This window comes from Oncorhynchus clarkii, chromosome 14 (genome assembly GCF_045791955.1).
Source record: "Oncorhynchus clarkii lewisi isolate Uvic-CL-2024 chromosome 14, UVic_Ocla_1.0, whole genome shotgun sequence".
NCBI lineage: Eukaryota > Metazoa > Chordata > Actinopteri > Salmoniformes > Salmonidae > Oncorhynchus > Oncorhynchus clarkii.
Window position 1 is genome coordinate 37,279,935 of NC_092160.1, and position 11,942 is coordinate 37,291,876.

Sequence of the window (11,942 nt, forward strand, 5' to 3'; positions counted from 1 at the left end):
TTAATTTGTTCAAATTCACAACTAAATGTGGAAAAAGGTCCAAAATCAAATCAAATCAAATCAAAGGAGAAGTACTCCAGATATAACAAACTGACCCTAGCCCCCCGACACATAAACTAATGCAGCATAAATACTGGAGGCTGAGACAGGAGGGGTCAGGAGACACTGTGGCCCCATCCGATGACAACCCTGGACAGGGCCAAACAGGGTGGATATAACCCCACCCACTTTGCCAAAGCACAGCCCCCACACCACTAGAGAGATATCTTCAACCACCAACTAACCATCCTGAGACAAGGCTGAGTATAGCCCACAAAGATCTCCGCCACGGCACAACCCAAGGGGGGGCGCCAACCCAGGGGTGTGATTACTTTCTGAAGGCACTGTATGTGGTCCTAGGGTTAGGGTTAGTTGAAGGCGTTGTATGTGGTCTTAGGGTTAGGACTTAGTTGAAGGCGTTGTATGTGGTCTTAGGGTTAGGAGTTAGTTGAAGACACTGTATGTGGTCTTAGGGTTAGGAGTTAGTTGAAGACACTGTATGTGGTCTTAGGGTTAGGAGTTAGTTGAAGACACTGTATGTGGTCTTAGGGTTAGGGTTAGGAGTTAGTTGAAGGCACTGTATGTGGTCTTAGGGTTAGGAGTTAGTTGAAGACACTGTATGTGGTCTTAGGGTTAGGAGTTAGTTGAAGGCACTGTATGTGGTCTTAGGGTTAGGAGTTAGTTGAAGACACTGTATGTGGTCTTAGGGTTAGGAGTTAGTTGGAGACACTGTATGTGGTCTTAGGGTTAGGAGTTAGTTGAAGACACTGTATGTGGTCTTAGGGTTAGGAGTTAGTTGAAGACAATGTATGTGGTCTTAGGGTTGGTTAGGAGTTAGTTGAAGGCACTGTATGTGGTCTTAGGGTTAGGAGTTAATTGAAGGCGTTGTATGTGGTCTTAGGGTTAGGAGTTAATTGAAGGCGTTGTATGTGGTCTTAGGGTTAGGAGTTAATTGAAGGCGTTGTATGTGGTCTTAGGGTTAGGAGTTAATTGAAGGCGTTGTATGTGGTCTTAGGGTTAGGAGTTAGTTGAAGGCACTGTATGTGGTCTTAGGGTTAGGAGTTAATTGAAGGCGTTGTATGTGGTCTTAGGGTTAGGAGTTAGTTGAAGACACTGTATGTACTAGTCACAATATCACTTAGAAATAAATGGATGTTCATGTGAGATTGTCTGAGAAACAACAACTTGAGGAAAGGCAGAATCAACACCATGGTAACATATTGTAACACATCGTATAGAAGACTGTCTATTAACACGTAAGTTTGCTTGCCTTCCAAAGGACACCCTCTTCCCTTTATAGCACCCTACTTTTTACCAGGGCCCATAGATTGACATTTGGAACACAACCTATAAGATGGGGCAGGGTTTGAAATGCTATTGCTATATGCTATAGGGTTTGATATGCTATAGCTATGTGCTATATGCTATAGGGTTTGATATGCTATATGCTATAGGGTTTGATATGCTATAGCTACAGTATATGCTATATGCTATAGGGTTTGAGATGCTATATGCTATAGGATTTGAAATGCTATAGCTATATGCCATATGCTATATGGTTTGATATGCTATAGCTACAGTATATGCTATATGCTATAGGGTTTGAGATGCTATAGCTACAGTATATGCTATATGCTATAGGGTTTGAGATGCTATAGCTACAGTATATGCTATATGCTATAGGGTTTGAAATGCTATAGCTATATGCTATATGCTATAGGGTTTGAGATGCTATAGCTACAGTATATGCTATATGCTATAGGGTTTGAGATGCTATAGCTACAGTATCTGCTATATGCTGTAGGGTTTGAGATGCTATAGCTACAGTATATGCTATATGCTATAGGGTTTGAGATGCTATAGCTGATGAATCACAAAAATAAGACAATTTTACTGCTTCTAGTGCAACTTGAAATGAAGAAGATCAGTCATGGTAAAAAGGCTTTTTGTCTCTTTGAAATGTATTTTTTTGGTGCTTCAGTGATTCCAACAGCCTTTGTTTTGCAGAACAAGATATCAATCATCTCTCCTCTCTCTTTATCTCTGCTGCATGGTTCTGTGGTGGTAGAGTCTATCTCTGCTGCATGGTTCTGTGGTGGTAGAGTCTCTATCTCTGCTGCATGGTTCTGTGGTGGTAGAGTCTCTATCTCTGCTGCATGGTTCTGTGGTGGTAGAGTCTCTATCTCTGCTGCATGGTTCTGTGGTGGTAGAGTCTCTATCTCTGCTGCATGGTTCTGTGGTGGTAGAGTCTCTATCTCTGCTGCATGGTTCTGTGGTGGTAGAGTCTCTATCTCTGCTGCATGGTTCTGTGGTGGTAGAGTCTCTATCTCTGCTGCATGGTTCTGTGGTGGTAGAGTCTCTATCTCTGCTGCATGGTTCTGTGGTGGTAGAGTCTCTATCTCTGCTGCATGGTTCTGTGGTGGTAGAGTCTCTATCTCTGCTGCATGGTTCTGTGGTGGTAGAGTCTATATCTCTGCTGCATTGTTCTGTGGTGGTAGAGTCTTTATCTCTGCTGCATGGTTCTGTGGTGGTAGAGTCTCTATCTCTGCTGCATGGTTCTGTGGTGGTAGAGTCTCTATCTCTGCTGCATGGTTCTGTGGTGGTAGAGTCTCTATCTCTGATGCATGGTTCTGTGGTGGTAGAGTCTATATCTCTGCTGCATGGTTCTGTGGTGGTAGAGTCTCTATCTCTGCTGCATGGTTCTGTGGTGGTAGAGTCTCTATCTCTGCTGCATGGTTCTGTGGTGGTAGAGTCTCTATCTCTGCTGCATGGTTCTGTGGTGGTAGAGTCTCTATCTCTGCTGCATGGTTCTGTGGTGGTAGAGTCTATATCTCTGCTGCATTGTTCTGTGGTGGTAGAGTCTTTATCTCTGCTGCATGGTTCTGTGGTGGTAGAGTCTCTATCGCTGCTGCATGGTTCTGTGGTGGTAGAGTCTCTATCTCTGCTGCATGGTTCTGTGGTGGTAGAGTCTCTATCTCTGATGCATGGTTCTGTGGTGGTAGAGTCTATATCTCTGCTGCATGGTTCTGTGGTGGTAGAGTCTCTATCTCTGCTACATGGTTCTGTGGTGGTAGAGTCTATATCTCTGCTGCATGGTTCTGTGGTGGTAGAGTCTCTATCTCTGCTGCATGGTTCTGTTGTGGTAGAGTCTCTTTATCTCTGCTGCATGGTTCTGTGGTGGTAGAGTCTATCTCTGCTGCATGGTTCTGTGGTGGTAGAGTCTCTATCTCTGCTGCATGGTTCTGTGGTGGTAGAGTCTCTATCTCTGCTGCATGGTTATGTGGTGGTAGAGTCTATCTCTGCTGCATGGTTCTGTGGTGGTAGAGTCTATCTCTGCTGCATGGTTCTGTGGTGGTAGAGTCTCTATCTCTGCTGCATGGTTCTGTGGTGGTAGAGTCTCTATCTCTGCTGCATGGTTCTGTGGTGGTAGAGTCTCTATCTCTGCTGCATGGTTTCTGTGGTGGTAGAGTCTCTTTCTCTGCTGCATGGTTCTGTTGTGGTAGAGTCTCTTTATCTCTGCTGCATGGTTCTGTGGTGGTAGAGTCTATCTCTGCTGCATGGTTCTGTGGTGGTAGAGTCTCTATCTCTGCTGCATGGTTCTGTGGTGGTAGAGTCTCTATCTCTGCTGCATGGTTCTGTGGTGGTAGAGTCTCTATCTCTGCTGCATGGTTTCTTTGGTGGTAGAGTCTCTATCTCTGCTGCATGGTTCTGTGGTGGTAGAGTCTCTATCTCTGCTGCATGGTTCTGTGGTGGTAGAGTCTTTATCTCTGCTGCATGGTTCTGTGGTGGTAGAGTCTATATCTCTGCTGCATGGTTCTGTGGTGGTAGAGTCTCTATCTCTGCTGCATGGTTCTCTGGTGGTAGAGTCTCTATCTCTGCTACATGGTTCTGTGGTGGTAGAGTCTCTATCTCTGTTGCATGGCTCTGTGGTGGTAGAGTCTTTATCTCTATTGCATGGTTCTGTGGTGGTAGAGTCTCTATCTCTGCTGCATGGTTCTGTGGTGGTAGAGTCTCTATCTCTGCTGCATGGTTCTGTGGTGGTAGAGTCTCTATCTCTGCTGCATGGTTCTGTGGTGGTAGAGTCTCAATCTCTGCTGCATGGTTCTGTGGTGGTAGAGTCTATATCTCTGCTGCATGGTTCTGTGGTGGTAGAGTCTCTATCTCTGCTGCATGGTTCTGTGGTGGTAGAGTCTCTATCTCTGCTGCATGGTTCTGTGGTGGTAGAGTCTCTATCTCTGCTGCATGGTTCTGTGGTGGTAGAGTCTCTATCTCTGCTGCATGGTTCTGTGGTGGTAGAGTCTATATCTCTGCTGCATGGTTCTGTGGTGGTAGAGTCTTTATCTCTGCTGCATGGTTCTGTGGTGGTAGAGTCTCTATCTCTGCTGCATGGTTCTGTGGTGGTAGAGTCTCTATCTCTGCTGCATGGTTCTGTGGTGGTAGAGTCTCTATCTCTGCTGCATGGTTCTGTGGTGGTAGAGTCTCTATCTCTGCTGCATGGTTCTGTGGTGGTAGAGTCTATATCTCTGCTGCATGGTTCTGTGGTGGTAGAGTCTCTATCTCTGCTACATGGTTCTGTGGTGGTAGAGTCTATATCTCTGCTGCATGGTTCTGTGGTGATAGAGTCTCTATCTCTGCTGCATGGTTCTGTTGTGGTAGAGTCTCTATCTCTGCTGCATGGTTCTGTTGTGGTAGAGTCTCTTTATCTCTGCTGCATGGTTCTGTGGTGGTAGAGTCTATCTCTGCTGCATGGTTCTGTGGTGGTAGAGTCTATATCTCTGCTGCATGGTTCTGTGGTGGTAGAGTCTCTATCTCTGCTGCATGGTTCTGTGGTGGTAGAGTCTCTTTATCTCTGCTGCATGGTTCTGTGGTGGTAGAGTCTATCTCTGCTGCATGGTTCTGTGGTGGTAGAGTCTCTATCTCTGCTGCATGGTTCTGTGGTGGTAGAGTCTTTATCTCTGCTGCATGGTTCTGTGGTGGTAGAGTCTCTATCTCTGCTGCATGGTTCTGTGGTGGTAGAGTCTCTATCTCTGTTGCATGGCTCTGTGGTGGTAGAGTCTCTATCTCTGTTGCATGGCTCTGTGGTGGTAGAGTCTTTATCTCTGCTGCATGGTTCTGTGTTGGTATTGAGCATGTATTCTTAGTGCTAATGCTGATGTGGAAATTGGGACGTTGCCATAGTAGCCTAATGACGCAGATGCATAGTGACATTACCAGCAGTAATGACCCCAGATAACACCAGTGACTAAAGTTAATGTATTATAACACCAGTGACTAAAGTTAATGTATTTTAACACCAGTGACTAAAGTTAATGTATTATAACATCAGTGACTAAAGTGAGGGTATTTTAACACCAGTGACTAAAGTGAGTGTATTTTAACACCAGTGACTAAAGTTAATGTATTATAACACCAGTGACTAAAGTGAGGGCATTTTAACACCAGTGACTAAAGTGATTGTATTTTAGAATGACAAACATACACAACTTATTGATCAATGATAGGACTGTTCCCTGCTTCATTAACCAAATGTCATTCTTGCACCAAGAAGAAGAACCCAAATGGCACCCTATTGCCTATTTTGTGCACTACTTTTTACTATTGTCATATAGGCCAAGGACTCAAAGGCACAATACCTCTCTGCATCCCAGCTAAGGACTGAGAAAGTAATGTGTTCTATACAGACTTTAGGGATAGAGAGGAATCTGAGGCATCATGGTCAGTCAACAGGAAGCTGCGAGGCATCATGGTCAGACAACAGGAAGCTGCGAGGCATCATGGTCAGTCAACAGGAAGCTGCGAGGCATCATGGTCAGACAACAGGAAGCTGCGAGGCATCATGGTCAGTCAACAGGAAGCTGTGAGGCATCATGGTCAGACAACAGGAAGCTGCGAGGCATCATGGTAAGTCAACAGGAAGCTGCGAGGCATCATGGTCAGTCAACAGGAAGCTGCGAGGCATCATGGTCAGTCAATAGGAAGCTGCGAGGCATCATGGTCAGTCAACAGGAAGCTGCGAGGCATCATGGTCAGTCAATAGGAAGCTGCGAGGCATCATGGTCAGTCAACAGGAAGCTGCGAGGCATCATGGTAAGTCAATAGGAAGCTGCGAGGAATCATGGTCAGTCAACAGGAAACTGCAAGGCATCATGGTCAGTCAATAGGAAGCTGCGAGGCATCATGGTCAGTCAACAGGAAGCTGCTATGTTCTAGCTGATGCTTGACCCCCATAATAGGAGTCATTCTCCTGGTAGGAAGACAGAGTCCACAACAGAGAAAGAACACACATAGACACACACGCACACACACACACACACACACACACACAGGGTCCTCCTGGTTATTGTTGTGTATCGTGTGGGTTCAGATCTTATGTGCTCTATACATCTCTCTGATGTGTTGGAACCCAGCAGTGTGTGTGTGTGTGTGTGTGTGTGTGTGTGTGTGTGTGTGTGTGTGTGTGTGTGTGTGTGTGTGTGTGTGTGTGTGTGTGTGTGAGTGTGTGTGTGTGTGAGTGTGTGTTCTCTGTGTTGCTCTTACTGCCGGTGGGGAGGAGTGATGGGGAGGTGTCTGTATCTCTGAACCTGTATTGATGTTGCAGCCTGGTCCAGACCAGACACAGCTGTGTCAATATTGAGGCCAGGAGAAGCCAGACTGCTGAGCCCCAAGATGACAGACTCCAGCCAGATCACAGGATCACATATACACCCTGCAACAAACTCTTCTCTGTTTGTTTGGTAACACAAAAAATGGTTTGACAAAAGTGTTTGACCACCAACTTCAGCCTGTTTCTGTCTGTTTGTTCTCTGTCTCTTCCCTCTCTCTCTTTCTCTCTTCCCCACCTCTCTCTCACCCTCCCCTCCCCTCCCCACCTCTCTCCCTCTCCCCACCTCTCTCTCCCCCTCCCCTCCCCTCCCCACCTCTCTCTCCGCTACCCACCTATCTCTCCCCTTCCCCACTCTCCCTCTCCCCATCTCTCTCTCTCTTCCCCACCTCTCTCCCTCTCTTTTCCACACCTCTCTCTCCCCCTCCCCACCTCTCTCTCTCCCCTTCCCCACCTCTCTCTCCCCTTCCCCACCTCTCTCACCCCTTCCCCACCTCTCGCTCCCCTACCCACCTCTCTCACTCCTTCCCCACCTCTCGCTCCCCTACCCACCTCTCTCTCCCCTCCACACCTCTCTCCCCTTCCCCACCTCTCTCTCCGCTACCCACCTCTCTCTCTCCCCCCCCCCCTCTCCCCTTCCCCACCTCTCTCTCCCCTTCCTCACCTCTCTCTCCCCTTCCCCACTCTCCCTCTCCCTTACCCACCTCTCTCTCCCCTTCCCCACCTCTCTCTCCCCTTCCCCACCTCTCTCCCCTCCTCACCTCTCTCTCTCCCCTCCTCACTGCTCTCCCCCCACCCCCTCTCTCTCCCCTCTCTACCTCTCTCTCCCCACCCCTCTCTCTCCCCCTCCCCTCTCTCTCTCTCCGCTCCCCACCTCTCTCCCCTCCCCACCCACCTCTCTCTCCCCTTCCCCACCTCTCTCTCTCCCCCCACCTCTCTCTCCCTCTCTCCCCTTCGCCACCTCTATCTCCCCTTCCCCACCTCTCTCTCTCCGACTTCCCCACCTCTCTCTCTCCCCTTCCCCATCTCTATCCCCCTCCACTCTCTCTTCCTCTGAGAAATGTAAAATAATCCCTCACATACTGTAGATGTATTTATTCAGCTATATCATGTGTTTTATGAGATCTCAAAAGTTACTTTCAAGATTATGTCCTTGATATTGCACTTTGATGGAGACTCAATTTCATCCTTGTCGGGGGATTTTTTTTTTAACTTGGCCTGATGAAGGTGTTGATCCTGTGGTTTCACGGCCACTGTGTCCCAAATGGCATCATATCCCCTATGTAGTGTACTACTTTTCAACCAGAGCCCTACGGGAAGGGGGGGGGGGGGGGGGGGGGGGGGTAGTGTGGCATTTGGGACGTAACCAACACATCTGAATGAGAGGAGTAAGAGTAACAGCAGCAGAAGCAACAGGTTGCTTTTAGAAATAAAATAAAAACAAATAGGAAGGTGTGTTCTTCCCCTACACAGGTAACGGATGTCGTCTGGAGAAACATAAACCCACATTTAATGTTTATTTATTTTCCCTTTTGTACTTTAACTATTTACACTCTAACAAATGGATCACTGGTCACTTTATTAACCCCACTTTAATAATGATGTCTACATGCCCTACATTACTCATCTCATATGTATATACTGTATTTTAAACCATCTACTGCATCTTGCCGCTCGGTCCATCGCTCATCCATATATTTATATGTACATATTCTCATTCCCCCTTTTAGATTTGAGTGTATAAGGTCGTTGTTGTAACTGTATCACTAGCCACTTTAAACAATGCCACTTAATATAATGTTTACATACCCTACATTACTCATCTCCTATGTATATGTATATACTGTACTCTATATCATCTTCTGCATCTTGCCATCTTTATGTAATACATGTATCACTAGCCACGTTAAACAACGCCACTTCATATAATGTTTACATACCCTACATTACTCATCTCATATGTATATACTGTACTCTATACCATCTACTGCATCTTGCCTATGCCGTTCTGTTCCATCACTCATTCATATATCTTTATGTACATATTCTTTATCCCTTTACACTTGTGTGTATAAGGTAGTAGTTTTGGAATTGTTAGGTTAGATTACTCGTTGGTTATTACTGCATTGTCGGAACTAGAAGCACAAGCATTTCGCTACACTCGCATTAACATCTGCTAACCATGTGTATGTGACCAATACAATTTGATTTGATTTGGATTTGGTTTGAAGGGAACCATGTGACACACCAGAATAAGGAAGTTATTGAGTTTTGAATCAGAACAGACAGACCGTCCTTCCTGACTCAATTGCCCGTGTATCCAACAGTGAACCTTGAGAATGAGAACACATCGTCACACTAGTTAAAGGTGACACGTGTTCCATATACGCTCAGGTCCCAAATGGCAACCTATTCCCTCTATATAGTGCACTACTTTTGACCAAGGTCCTCAGGAATCCGGTCGAAAGTAATGTACTCTGTAGGGAATACGGTGTAATTTGGGACGCAAATGAAGGTGTCCAGTGAAGTTGTGATAACGACACTGTCATTTTTAGATTGTAATACTTTATGAAGGTGAGGTGATGAAGATGACTCCTAGTACTACGCTGATCCCTTCATAATTATTTTTTTTGGAGATATCGTCTCCGTTCCAAATTGAACCCTATTCCCGATGTAGTGCATTAGTTATGACCAGGGCCCATAGAGTCAAAAGTAATGCACTATGTTGTCACATTCTGACCTTAGTTCCCTTTTGTTATGTCTGTGTTCCCCCTCTCTTTCTTCAGACGACATCCGTTACATGTGTAGGGGATAGGGCTGTTTGAGATGCAGACATTCTGGTGGAAGTAGTATAATAGACACCCATCTGGCTACAGCCTTCAGACACGTGTGAATTAGAATTAGGTTTATTACCCAGATCTGCTTGATGCTTTCCGCTGTTTTATTCACATCTCCTTAGAGAGAGAGAGAGAGAGAGAGAGAGAGAGAGAGAGAGAGAGAGAGAGAGAGAGAGAGAGAGAGAGACAGAGAGAGAGAGAGAGGCTCGATAGAATATTTATAACTTCAGATTCGTCTTTATACTGACTCCCAAATGTCAGTCAAATGTTACTGACTCCCACCTATTCCCTTTCTAGTGCACTACTTTCGACCAGAGCCCAACGTTAATACATAGGGAATGGGGTGCCATTTGGGACGTATACTAAAAAAGTGAGTGGAGGAGAGAAGCTCCGGATTCTCTAATAACATTGTACAGCTACTGAACAGCTGTAGCTCTGACGCTCCCAAAATCAAACTCACTGCTAGAATAATAATGATTCAAAGGCACCGACATGACCCTAAGCATGATGGGATGTTAATTGCTTAATTAACTCAGGAGCCACACCTGTGTGGAAGCATCTGATTTCAATATACTTTGTATCCCTCATTCCCTCCAGAGTTTACATTATTTGGTCAGTTCCCTGTATAACTTGCTGACCAAACCGCTCACGTTACAAAATAAATTTAAACATACATGTTATTCAATTATTGCACCCACACTGCTTGCGCAGCGCCAACTGCCGTCTGTTTTGCCAAGCGCTAAAATAGAAGTCAGTTCTATTTGTTGACGCTAACGCGGTGCAAGTCCTGCCTCTCCCATCTCCTCATTGGTTTATAGAAGCAGATACCCACGTGCCATCTCCTCATTGGTTCTACCCACGTGGGTGATTGAAAGATGAACTGAGGTCGATGGTCGTCGTGGTAATACTATGTAGATGCCAATCGCCATATAAAGTCCAAAAAAGAAAAAGCCTGGAAGGAAGGAGAGATGACTAGAAACGATTCGATTGAACGTTTTATGTTAAATAGGACAAATTATCTGCTAGCTAAATTGCCAGATAGGTTTAATGCTTTTCGACTTGTCCCCAAAATAATTGGTTCAGAGTTTGCTTTGATATTTCAACCTGTGTGTCGGGATCGCATTTGGTGTGGGGGGACAAAATCAATTTGCGCAAGATGGTGCACGCACGTCCAGTCGGGCTAATTGAGGTAATATGTACATGTGGGTATAGTTAAAGTGACTATGCATAGATTATAAAAATCAAATCAAATGTTATTTGTCACATACACATGGTTAGCAGATGTTAATGCGAGTGTAGCGAAATGCTTGTGCTTCTAGTTCCGACAATGCAGTAATAACCAACGAGTAATCTAACCTAACAATTCCTCAACTACTACCTTATACATACAAGTGTAAAGGGATAAAGAATATGTACATAAAGATATATGAATGAGTGATGGTACAGAACGGCATAGGCAAGATGCAGTAGATGGTATCGAGTACAGTATATACATGAGATGAGTTATGTAGGGTATGTAAACAAAGTGGCATTGTTTAAAGTGGCTAGTGATACATTTTTTACATAAATTTCCATTATTAAAGTGGCTGGAGTTGAGTCCGTGTGTTGGCAGCAGCCACTCAATGTTAGTGGTGGCTGTTCAACAGTCTGATGGCCTTGAGATAGAAGCTGTTTTTCAGTCTCTCGATCCCTGCTTTGATGCACCTGTACTGACCTCGCCTTCTGGATGATAGCGGGGTGAACAGGCAGTGGCTCGGATGGTTGTTGTCCTTGATGATCTTTATGGCCTTCCTGTGACATCGGGTGGTGTAGGTGTCCTGGAGGGCAGGCAGTTTAGCCCCAGTGATGTACTGGCCCGTATGCACGGAGGCCAAGCAGTTACCGTACCAGGCAGTGATGTAACCAGCTCTCGAAGTTGCAGCTGTAGAACCTTTTGAGTATCTGTAGACCCATGCCAAATCTTTTCAGTCTCCAGACGGGGAACAGGTTTTGTCGTGCCCTCTTCACGACAGTCTTGGTGTGCTTGGACCATGTTAGTTTGTTGTTGATGTGGACACCAAGGTACTCGTAGCTCTCAACCTGTTCCACTACAGCCCCGTCAATGGGAATGGGAACGTGCTCTGTCCTCCTTTTCCTGTTGTCCACAATCATCTCCTTAGCCTTGATTACGTTGAGGCATAGGTTGTTATTCTGGCACCACCTGGCCAAGTCATTGACCTCCTCCCTATAGGCTGTCTCGATGTTGTCAGTGATTACCTACCACTGTTGTGTCATCGGCAAACTTAATGATGGTGTTGGAGTCGTGCCTGACCATGCAGTCATAGGTGAACAGGGAGTATAAGAGGGGACTGAGCATGGTACCCCTGTGGGGCTCCAGTGTTGAGGATCAGCGTGGCAGATGTGTTACTACCTACCCTCACCAGCTGGGGATGGCCCGTCAGGAAGTTCAGGATCCATTTGCAGAG

At 45.8% G+C, this 11,942-nt stretch overlaps 1 pseudogene; it reads right to left on the reverse strand.

Annotated features, from left to right (window-relative positions):
- Window positions 1–11,628, reverse strand: part of LOC139365891 (trichohyalin-like) — a 30,010-nt pseudogene extending 18,382 nt beyond the window's left edge.
- Between the last annotated feature and the right edge of the window lie 314 nt (window positions 11,629–11,942).